The sequence below is a fragment of the Etheostoma spectabile genome, chromosome 22 (assembly GCF_008692095.1).
Source record: "Etheostoma spectabile isolate EspeVRDwgs_2016 chromosome 22, UIUC_Espe_1.0, whole genome shotgun sequence".
Classification (NCBI taxonomy): Eukaryota; Metazoa; Chordata; class Actinopteri; order Perciformes; family Percidae; genus Etheostoma; species Etheostoma spectabile.
The window spans coordinates 8,441,755-8,451,950 of record NC_045754.1 but is presented as its reverse complement, the minus strand read 5'-3'; the positions used below and the strand labels follow the sequence as shown (position 1 = coordinate 8,451,950).

Below are 10,196 nucleotides of genomic sequence, written 5' to 3'. Positions count from 1 at the left end.
AAGATGCTGTACTATACATAACAGAGCTTCTTGATGGAATTGGAATGAGCTGTGATGATTTTTCACATGCTGACAAGCCTGTGAAACAGCTTAAATCAGTGCAAAAATAAATACTTTAAGTTTAAATAATTCAGAAGCAGTGCAGAAGAGAGATTCCAGGAATTTGTCATAGCATGGATGACAAATGACCTGATGAGGGTAAAAAATCAGGACATTGTCCTATAAGTAGGTCTGATACTGTAAAAAATGCATGCTCTGCGATAAAGTGCACTCAGGAACAAATTTTGCCCTAACGCAGCAGGACTTACTGGGTATCCAAGGAGCAATATTTTATGATTAAGTGCTCTAATGACTGCCTTTAAGGGGCAAACACATCATTCATAATACACTTTGCATTTGGGTTTTCTTATGCTCACCTGTTCCAAATAGTCTAACTCCCAGTGAGCCCCCATTAATTCACTGTTTGCCCAATCAAATTAAAAGTGGCAGTCAGCGTCGCGGTTTGTTCATTCATGAGGGGGATCTGATTGCGCTTCAGGCCCTGTCAGTGCATGCAGCCTGATAAGAGGCTTGTACTGCGATTGGGCTGATTGCAGAGTGGTGTTTTGGCTGCCGTTGATGCAGAGCCTATTGTTCGCTCAGCTCTGATCATGCTGAATAACAAGGTTGTTATGGCGACGAGACTGACTCCAAACTGTGGTGTGTGTGTGTGTGTGTGTGAGTAGTAAGTTTTGAAGAATGTGACCTGGTGGTTTTGATTTTTCTAAATAATGATTGACAGAGATGGGTTTCTTTTTCACATTTACAACATCAAACAAGCTCCCCCCCTCACATTTCACATCTGTCAGGTGCATCATCAACTAAAATAGAAATGTGTCTTTGCATTAGTATATAAATACTTGTTTGTATTGACTTGTGTACTTGTGTAAATTGTAAAGACCAAAAGGAATATATTTAAGTTTGTATATGATTTGTGATTTAAGTTGATATATTTATTGTATTTATTTTTGCAATGACAGGGCCCCTGAAATTAGAGCTCCCCAAGGGGTGTGGATATTTGGCTCCAACTGGGCGGTCACTACAAACACTTCAACACTTCAACAGCCACACACAGGAAGCAAGAGACCGAGTCAAGACCAAGACCAAGGCAGGATGAGATTGATTCAAGACCAAGACCAGACCAGTGTGAGTCCTACACTGCATGACATGATAAAATGTGGGAAATGCTAACCATAGCCACTCCTCAAATTGATCGGAAAGATCCACATTTCCATAAAAGAACACCCACAGAAAACAAGATTGTTCTTTATTCTTCTTTTTAATTGCCACAAGTGTATCATTAGAAATGCCTTGATAAAACATCAAAAGGCAGTTGTGGTTGGGGCTGGGCAATATATAGATTTTACATCGGCATCGACATATGACGCTAGATATTGTCTTAGATTATGGATATTGTAATATGGCAATATGACACAAGTGGTGTCTTTTCCTGGTTTTAAGGGCTGCATTACAATAAAGTGATGTCATTTTATGAACTTACCAGACTGGTCTAACTGTTCTAAAATTTGCCTTTACCCACTTATCCACAGTATTGGTGATTATTTATCAAAACATTGTGTTATCGACATTGATGTATTTGGCCAAAGATATTGTATGTGTTTTTTTCCATATCGCCCAGTTCTAGTTGTGATTTTGACCGGACATTTATATATTTTTTTATTTTTATCATTATAGTATACAGTATATAGTCATAAAGTTTGTATTGTTTTTCCATGTGAGAAACACACCGCATTTAACAACATGTAACAGCACTAAACACACACTATACAGCAAGCTGGGCCAGAAAGACAGAAAAACAACAAAAGATCTCAATCAAAACACATACACCTAAATAATATATAAAATAAGGGCATATATATAAATATATATATCTACTTACTTGACTATTCTAGTGTCTAAGAATGATTTGTACTGCAGTGATAAACCATGCTAGTGTCAGAGGCGCAACTTTCACCAAGGAGACACAGCTGGGGAAACTCTGGCAACGGTGTGGCAAACCAATCTGCAATAGCTTTTATAATTTGTTTCCAAAAAGGAAAGAACAGAGGGCAATCCCATTCTTGAAATAAAACCCTGACTCCTCTTTATCTGAGACCGAGACAAGACAGAGTAAACATGTTGATTCTGAGACCACGACTGATCTCGAGTACTACAACAAAGCTTTGTGGACCTGAACACGTGTCTCCTTGAGTCAACTGCTGCCATAAAACGTGCACACAAATGCTTGGCGCTTGATGCGGTTTCCACAATGTCAAAAAAATGGTTTTCATCCTCTTTCAGAAAAGCTACACAGTAGTGGCAGCATCATTATAGTTCAAATTTCCTTACAGGAAAAAGCAAGAATACAAATTACCGTTCAACTCTAACTGAAAAGGGAGACTGATAGCACGCAATCTATGTCAGATAATTTAATCACAATTACTGCTTGTCACAAAGTCAGAGAACAAATGTGATGTCTGCTCATTTAACAGCATGACTCAAAGTATACACACAGACTTTGCTGAGGCCCTATAATACAAGGAACCCAAAGGGAAATAAATCATCAGCGGCTGCTGCAGGGGACACAGGAAAGGTTATGAATGTCATTACAGCCCTCTGCGGACTTTGTGGTAAACTCATTCAAAGTAGTTCATAGTCATGGTTCTGAAAAAGCTCAGATCATGGCCAAAATGGATTATACTGGTAACAATAAGGTGATGTGGTTCTGGTCACTTGCAATGCTGTAGATAATAAGATAGACAGGGGACACAATGAGAGGCAGTGGACCTGGCAGCATGGAGAGCCTGGATTAGACCACTCTATGAAAACAGAATCACTCGTGGCAGACTCTTGTGGCCTTTCATTGAGACGGCTCACAATAAGGGATAGAAGAAAAAAGAAATCATTCCCAGTCATTTCTCTTATCAAACTGCTCTTTTCATTTCCCAAGCTCACTATTGAATTTTCTCGCTCAAGCTCAACATGGGTGATGGAGTTTCTTTTCTTTGTTGTATGTCGTCAACACTCTGGTCTTGCCTGGAGGTTAATAATGAAAGTTAAGAGCGTTGCATATTAATGCCCAAATCTATCGACTTACACGGCAGAGCAATAGCTGTCCTTCAATGGCAGACTCTGCTGCCTTAAAAATAGTTAATACGTGCGACATGTTTGCCCATCCATGCTTGGCTGGAATCACTTCATCAATTTAAGGAAGTTCTTGCTTGCTTTACACTGATAACATACAAAAATACTAGTGCTGTCAGTTAAACGCGTTATTAACGGCGTTAATGCAAACCCATTTCAACGACGTCAATTTACCACTAGTTACCTTTGGAAAAACAACACAACACCGGATCTAGCTAGACCGGAGTAATGTAACGTTAGACGTGTAAGGTTTTGAGTGAATGCCAAGCGCAAGACGCTGAAATGGATGCCAATAAGATTCTGGATGGAAAGTTAACTTTTTAAAAGTTGCCAAAGGGATCTGTGTGTTTTGTTGTTGTGAACTGAGCGATCATCGCAGCATGTCCAGTCTGAAATACCACATGATTGCCAACCACACAGCTGACGCCAATTCTCCGCCCCCTTGTCAAAGTATTTTTTCACCCTTTTACTGATGGACAGTGTTACACTGTCTGACAGATTATTTGCTCCAAGTTAGAACGTTACATGTGAAATTGAACACTACAGTAGGCTATATGCCAAAGTTGTTTTCAGTAAAAAAAAACATTTGCACAAAGCAAGCCAATCCACTTTTCCATGTTGAAAAAAGCAGTAAAATGAGAAAAAATAATGGGACAAAAACTAAATAAAGGGACATTTAGAATAGATAAAAATATGCGATTAATTGTGAGTTAACTATGACATTAATGCGATCAATCGCAATTAAATATTTTAATTGTTTGACAGCACTAAAAAATACATACTACTACATACTAAAATGAATACTTTTTAGTTTTAGCTTTGTATGTAAAAACTAAACATTTATCATTGTCATTGTTAATCATAATGCATATATATAGAAGAGAACATTATATATATATATATATAATGTTCTCTTCTTCAGAAGTTGATTTAGCAACATGACCTGTAAATAATAAGCATCTTTCAGTAACATGATGTGTTTGACAGCAAGGTTACCTTATAGTACTGTTTTTTTGTAAGAAAAAATAAAACAATTGCTTAAAACTGAATTCATCTAGCATCACAGTGATAACTTGAAGGAGTGGCAAGGCAATGTATATAAAAAATTGAGGTTAAAATAAGGCTAGCGTAATTTTAGTAAGCTATCTTTTGTTTGCGGGAGACAATGTTATTTTGTTGTTTTGTAGACAGAAACTACATTAAAAGTAACAAAAACAATTAAATAATGACGATAAAATGTGACTTTTTGGTTTGTTAAGTCTGTTGTACCATAACTCACATGGGTATGAAAATGGGCTTATAGCCATAGTGTGTAGTTTCTATCCGCCCCATGAGGAAGTAAAGTTAAAGTAATTACAACCGAACTGTCAGCGCATCCACATGATACAAGCCTTCGGCGATCTTGCACCTTCAAAATGCCCCTTTCTTCAATAATGGCAGCAGATTATGAATATGAAATGTACAAAACTGATATTTTCATGATTGCAGAAAAATATGAACCTCAGTGTGGTCCCTGGTGCTATCTGAAAGATCATTATCTGCCTTAATAGACTAACTGATGCACATTTAAAGAGCTTTCCCAGACAAGAGGTCACTGAAGGTTGTGCCACTCAACGTAAGACAAATTGATGCGGCATCTCTTATCCAGATTTTCTAAATGTGATCACAGCTTTGCATATCAGGCGGCACAGTATTGTGCTCTGATGATGATAGTGATGTTTTCTCTAAAGAAGGCAATAGATCTCTTTATATAATAAATTTACTGCTTGATCAAATTAATGTATCCTCCGTGTGTCGGCCAATTTAGATAATCCTCTACAATGTCACTGATGTGACACTAGTGACAGATGTTAATATGCTGTGAAATATCACGCTTTCAAAACTAATTAAACCAAGGGTGTGGATCTTTTTTGCGATCAATATTAATTTCTTTATCATTTGTCATGTGTCCGCTGACAAAGATAAGTGTAACTGCTTGAGTCCAACTGAGATGCTGATCCTCACACCAGAGCTGCTGATTTAGACAAAAATGTTACATGAGAGAAAAAGTAATGCTGGATGAGAAGGAATTGATATGGGATGTGTTTCACATGGAAGAAAAAGAGAAGAGGGGAGAAAAGAAAAGCCAGGTATCGAGCAGATTTGAAGGCAAGTAAATCCACCATCTATTCCCGAAATCCCTTGGGGAGCTGAACTTATCTCAGGTCACTCACAATTCTGTTATTCAGAACAGCTGAGTGGGCTCCTCCAGTGATCAGGGTCAGCTGTCCCTTTGGCCACTGCTGATGAGATCAACACTGAGTATATAAAGTATTGGGAAAGTTAGTAACTTCTGGCTAAGTAATGAAAGAAGGCGATTATATTTAATACGACTCCCTGCTGCCAAATCATACACAAAATGTAACTCGATATGACCTAATCGCATTATGAAAGCTTTTACATTACATTTTTATGAAAGCCTCATACGCTGCCCTCCATCTCTGAGCCAACACTAGTGTAAACATTAGCATCGCCTCAGATTAAAAGCTTTCCAAGATAGATATACTTTTGGGAGATGCAGATGAAGATACTGTATGTTCCTTCTGGTAGAGTTTGTCCCTCAAACACATGCTTTCTTCTTAATATATGCGCAGAGCTCTCAAGTCTCACGCATTCACCATGAGACACACACATTTCAACCAGCTCACATGTCACCTCTTGTATTTCTCACGCTGATGGATGCGGTAATTGACGCGTCTCATTTGATGCTTCTATTGTGCACTGCACGCGTCAGATTAACATTGCCAACAGTACAAAACCAGCAGTATTTTTCAAAAAGGTCGCTATTCAGGCAAAGGTAATATACTAACCCTCAGTGGTGGCCTAAACACACATAGGCCTAATTCTCCTTTACAATAATTCACAACATTTACAATCAGAACTCATTAACATATGCAATAATTAAGATCAGTTTATATGATGAAATAGTGGTAAAAAAATGTGCAAGAGGGAGAGGCCACCAAGTTATTTATGGCCAGCAAACCCCCCCCCCCAACTCACCCACCAGCTTACGTGTGTATCGTTGACGTCTAACATTTTGAGCAAAACTGTCCCTTCTCAAAAATACATTTGCAAAGATGTTAAATATTTTAAATCCTGCATTTTTTATGTTTTACTTTCATTGCTTTTACTGGTACATTGCAATGCTTATTAACATTCGTGCCACCAAATGCTGAGAACAGTTTGAAATCGATGGCCTTTGAGTAAGCATGCACGCAACAAGAAGCGGGGATCCACTCGTAAAAACACTGCTCTGTAGCACCATACAAGTGGTCTCCACATGGTACCTTTGTAATGCATGGATATTAGATCTGCACCTCCTGCAAATTAGAGCTACACACCAGCTGATGAAGCCAAGGCAAAGCACACAGGAGCAAATAGGGCTAAGCTAACAGACTTAACCCATCCCTGCTGTGACACACGAGGCCATTTTAATGAACAATATTACGGCATAAAAAAATGTACCCTGGCAGGGAATCATTTAAAATTAACAAGAGAGATGATATCATGTCACCGTTACAAGGTCAGGACCATAACATCATTTGTTTTGCAGTGTTTTCCTTCGGCATGAATCACTTCATCCTCCTAGTCTGAACTCTCCTACTCTGTCCTTCATACACATCCTGTACAACTGGTGTAATTGCACCATGACAGGACCAATTCCTCATCCCCATCAATCACTCCTTTGGAGATATGGGCTTCTTCCTAACATGACTACTCCCACCCTCCCTCCTTCCTTTTCCTCCCTCCCTCCTCCCTTTCTACTCTGGTCTGCCTTGATGTTTTACGGTTATAGTGATAAATAACAGAACCAATGTTCACCCTCCCTATGTCCGAGCTCAGATTTCCTGGCCTGCATCCTATCATGGTTGGACCAAAAACACAGTGCATTGAGTGATATATTGACCATGTTGGGTTTGTGACAGGTTTTTGTTATGTTAGTGCCATTAGGCTGCCTTCAAGCACTCCCTCTGTGTGATATGTTATGTTTACTTTTTGCTTTGTGGACCACTACTAGGAATTTAATACAAGGGACGATATGAAAGGTAAACCAGTTTTAGAAACCGTACACAACTTGTGTTTGGAAAAAAATGCATTAAAAGGTCATAACATGGAAAATAATTAAAAGGCAACAATTGCTGCCTGAATATGAAGCCGTTTCAAAGCAAAGTATCCTGCACAGCCTCAAGGGAGGTCACTATTTGGACAGACCGGATTCAGTAATCTGGGACACCTCAGATCTGCAGGGGAAAGATACAAACTCTGTTTAATAGAGCCTTGGCATTTCTAAATAGCTTGTTCTGCTGGACTAAGTGATTAGTTTACACACCAGTACTGTCCAGCCGACAAGTCTCCATGCCCTTTTAATTTATATATATATATATATATATATATATATATATATATATATATATATATATATATATATTTTATTTTGCACTGGGATGCTTTTGTAACATCGAGACACAGATCAGTGCCGTGGTGAGTTCACAGGCAGGGTATTCTATTCATAGCAGTATGCACAAATGAGTCACTGGAAAGCTTCTCTTCATCTGCACCGATCTAAATGTTTGTGTTGTGAGATATTTTGTTTTTTTCATCAAAAGAACAGGAGACAAAGGTTTTCATACAGGGCCTGGTGATAGCATCTCACTTGCACAGTTATGGGAAAACTCTGAATGTACAAAACCAAAGCACAAAACAAATACAAAGCAAACTCAGATCTGGGTATTCAAAGAAATTAGGTTCTGCTGTACTCAAGTGAGCTGAAGAAAATGAAATCTGAATCTGGGTTTCCTAGAAGGCCCTGTTTTCAAATCTTAGCCCGGTGTTGAGTTTGCATGTCTCTGTTTTCTGTTTCTTTTCTATATTAAAATACATGCACGCCACTGTGCTGTAGGTATTTTAAATACTACCAAAGTTGCCCTTGACCAAAGCCCTTTCCTCTGAAGTAGAGTTGGTCCCTTGGTGCTGTATTGTGGATGCACATTGCTCTTTAATAGTTAGGATGGGTTAAATGCAAGAGGACAAATTTCCCCACAGGGATGGATAAATAATAACTCGGCCATTAACCCCACCTGTTTCTGTAACCCTAAAAATATAGTTACTTAAAATTACAACAAAAGTTATTGCGGTCATCATCTAAATGAGTCCACTGCTGCAATTGGCCAACTACCTCGGGTTTGGTGAAGCAAGCCATCTGGACCAGAACATTTAGTCTATAATACCATATAAAAACCTGGAAACACTTGATACAGTCTCAAAATACCTCAATATAAAACCTACTTACATTATTATTTTCACCATTAGTTGCACATATTTGAACATTGCATGCACTCACATAGGGGGGTTTTACTGTATGCTTTATAAGTGTTTTAAAGCAGTATTTTTAGGTTCTTTAAAGAAAAAAGAAAAGAAAAAGCCACTTCTTTGAGCTTTTCTATAAAATCAACTGTCCCCATGCAGTGGATGAGAGAGTTAAAAATAAGCTAGAATTGAGTATTTGCCCTAACTTATGCCATCTTTTCATATCCACATTTGCATCACAGATTCTTTCATTGACTTTGTATGTGATCACACCCCTTCTAAAATTCACCTTACCTTTGGTCTGTATACAAAAAATGTCCCAATCTCCAGTAATGTACCAAATAAATTCCAGCAAGGTCAGTGCAAAAGATTACCATTGAAACGCTAATTGCACATAATTGTATTGTTTTAAATGGTCTTTACAGTAAATACAGTATGCCCGCAATGGCGGTCAACATATATAATAAAGTCACTTGATTGGAGCCAGCCAGCTGAATACTGTCTATTTAAAAGCAGGATAAATGCAAAGTAGGCTAGAAGTACAGTTGACATTATGGGTAAAGGCCGAGGGAGAGGCCAGATTAGATATTAAAATATGTTGGTCCAGAAACAAGTGCATTTTCAGTATGTAACCTTCTTCTCCCCAATTTTGGATTCGTCAACACAAACAAATCAATTTCCCCAAATATGGAAACTGCAAAGCCAAGGTTGCAGTCACTTGATGAACTTTGATACCAGGTCTTCAGGTTATTTCCACTGGATGAGTTTTATTGCTTGAAGGCTTTAAGAAACCGTGGTAAACTGGGTCCTGGCTGTGGGACGAATTGTTCACAAATATTGGGCTCTCTCATATTTCATGGATTCCATTGGCTTTGTGTTTGAAGGTGTTTTTAGGTTCAATTCACGTGAAGTGACTCAAGAGATATCTGATTTAAAGTTGCATTAGCTACCGTCTGCCAGTCTTTTTATTTTTTTATTTTTTAAATCTCCACAGAAAAGCTATATCACATATCCCCTGTGAAAGAAATCCATGGCAGTCTGAAGGCCTGTATGCTGTACACTCAGCAGGGCTGCTTTTGTGTCGATTAAAAAAAGAAAAGAAAAAAGAATCGCTTCCATGTTCTTTCAGGCTGTGGTTTTGATAAATGGTAGTGGTTACAAAAACAGCATTCATTCGAAAGAATCAAATTGAAATATGAGAACAACTGTTTGATAGCTGTGGCATTTTCCTTCACACAATTTAACAAAAATTAAAGCGTAAAAAACATCTGCAACAAATGGCCTTTTGGTCAAAATCCCCTTGTCCTCAAATGTAACCTCTAAATGATGCAAAAATAACAAGAGACACAACAAAGAAACAAAAGAAAAGGAAGGACAAAAATCTATATTTTCATTTGCAGAGATGTACTGGAAGTAATTACGATGCCTGTATGTCGGAAATATTGGTGCTATTGTGCTCGATGCCTCCAGCTATAACAGAGAAATCAAGCTTCTGACAAGAGAAAACTGCCTTTGTAATCTCACAGCTCATTATGATTTAAATGGAAACACCGGCCACCTAATACAGCTACTATTTTGGTGATGTTAGCCCACATGTCAGCCAAGCATAGGATTATCCTCATTTTTCCTGTTATGTAGACAGCTGACCCCTCAGAGGCAGATTTCCT

The 10,196-nt window shown here is 38.3% G+C and overlaps 1 long non-coding RNA gene across 2 annotated transcripts in view; it reads left to right on the top strand.

The window, feature by feature from the left end:
• Positions 1 to 10,196, top strand: part of LOC116671928 (uncharacterized) — a 65,335-nt gene that overhangs the window by 41,013 nt on the left and 14,126 nt on the right. Inside the window, exon 3 of one of the 2 annotated variants that reach the window (XR_004327410.1) lies at positions 1,020 to 1,278. The exons of the other annotated variant lie outside the window; for it this stretch is intronic. This is a non-coding gene — a long non-coding RNA (uncharacterized LOC116671928). Of the gene's footprint in view, positions 1 to 1,019; positions 1,279 to 10,196 lie in introns of those variants that run through there. 2 annotated transcript variants of the gene reach the window in all.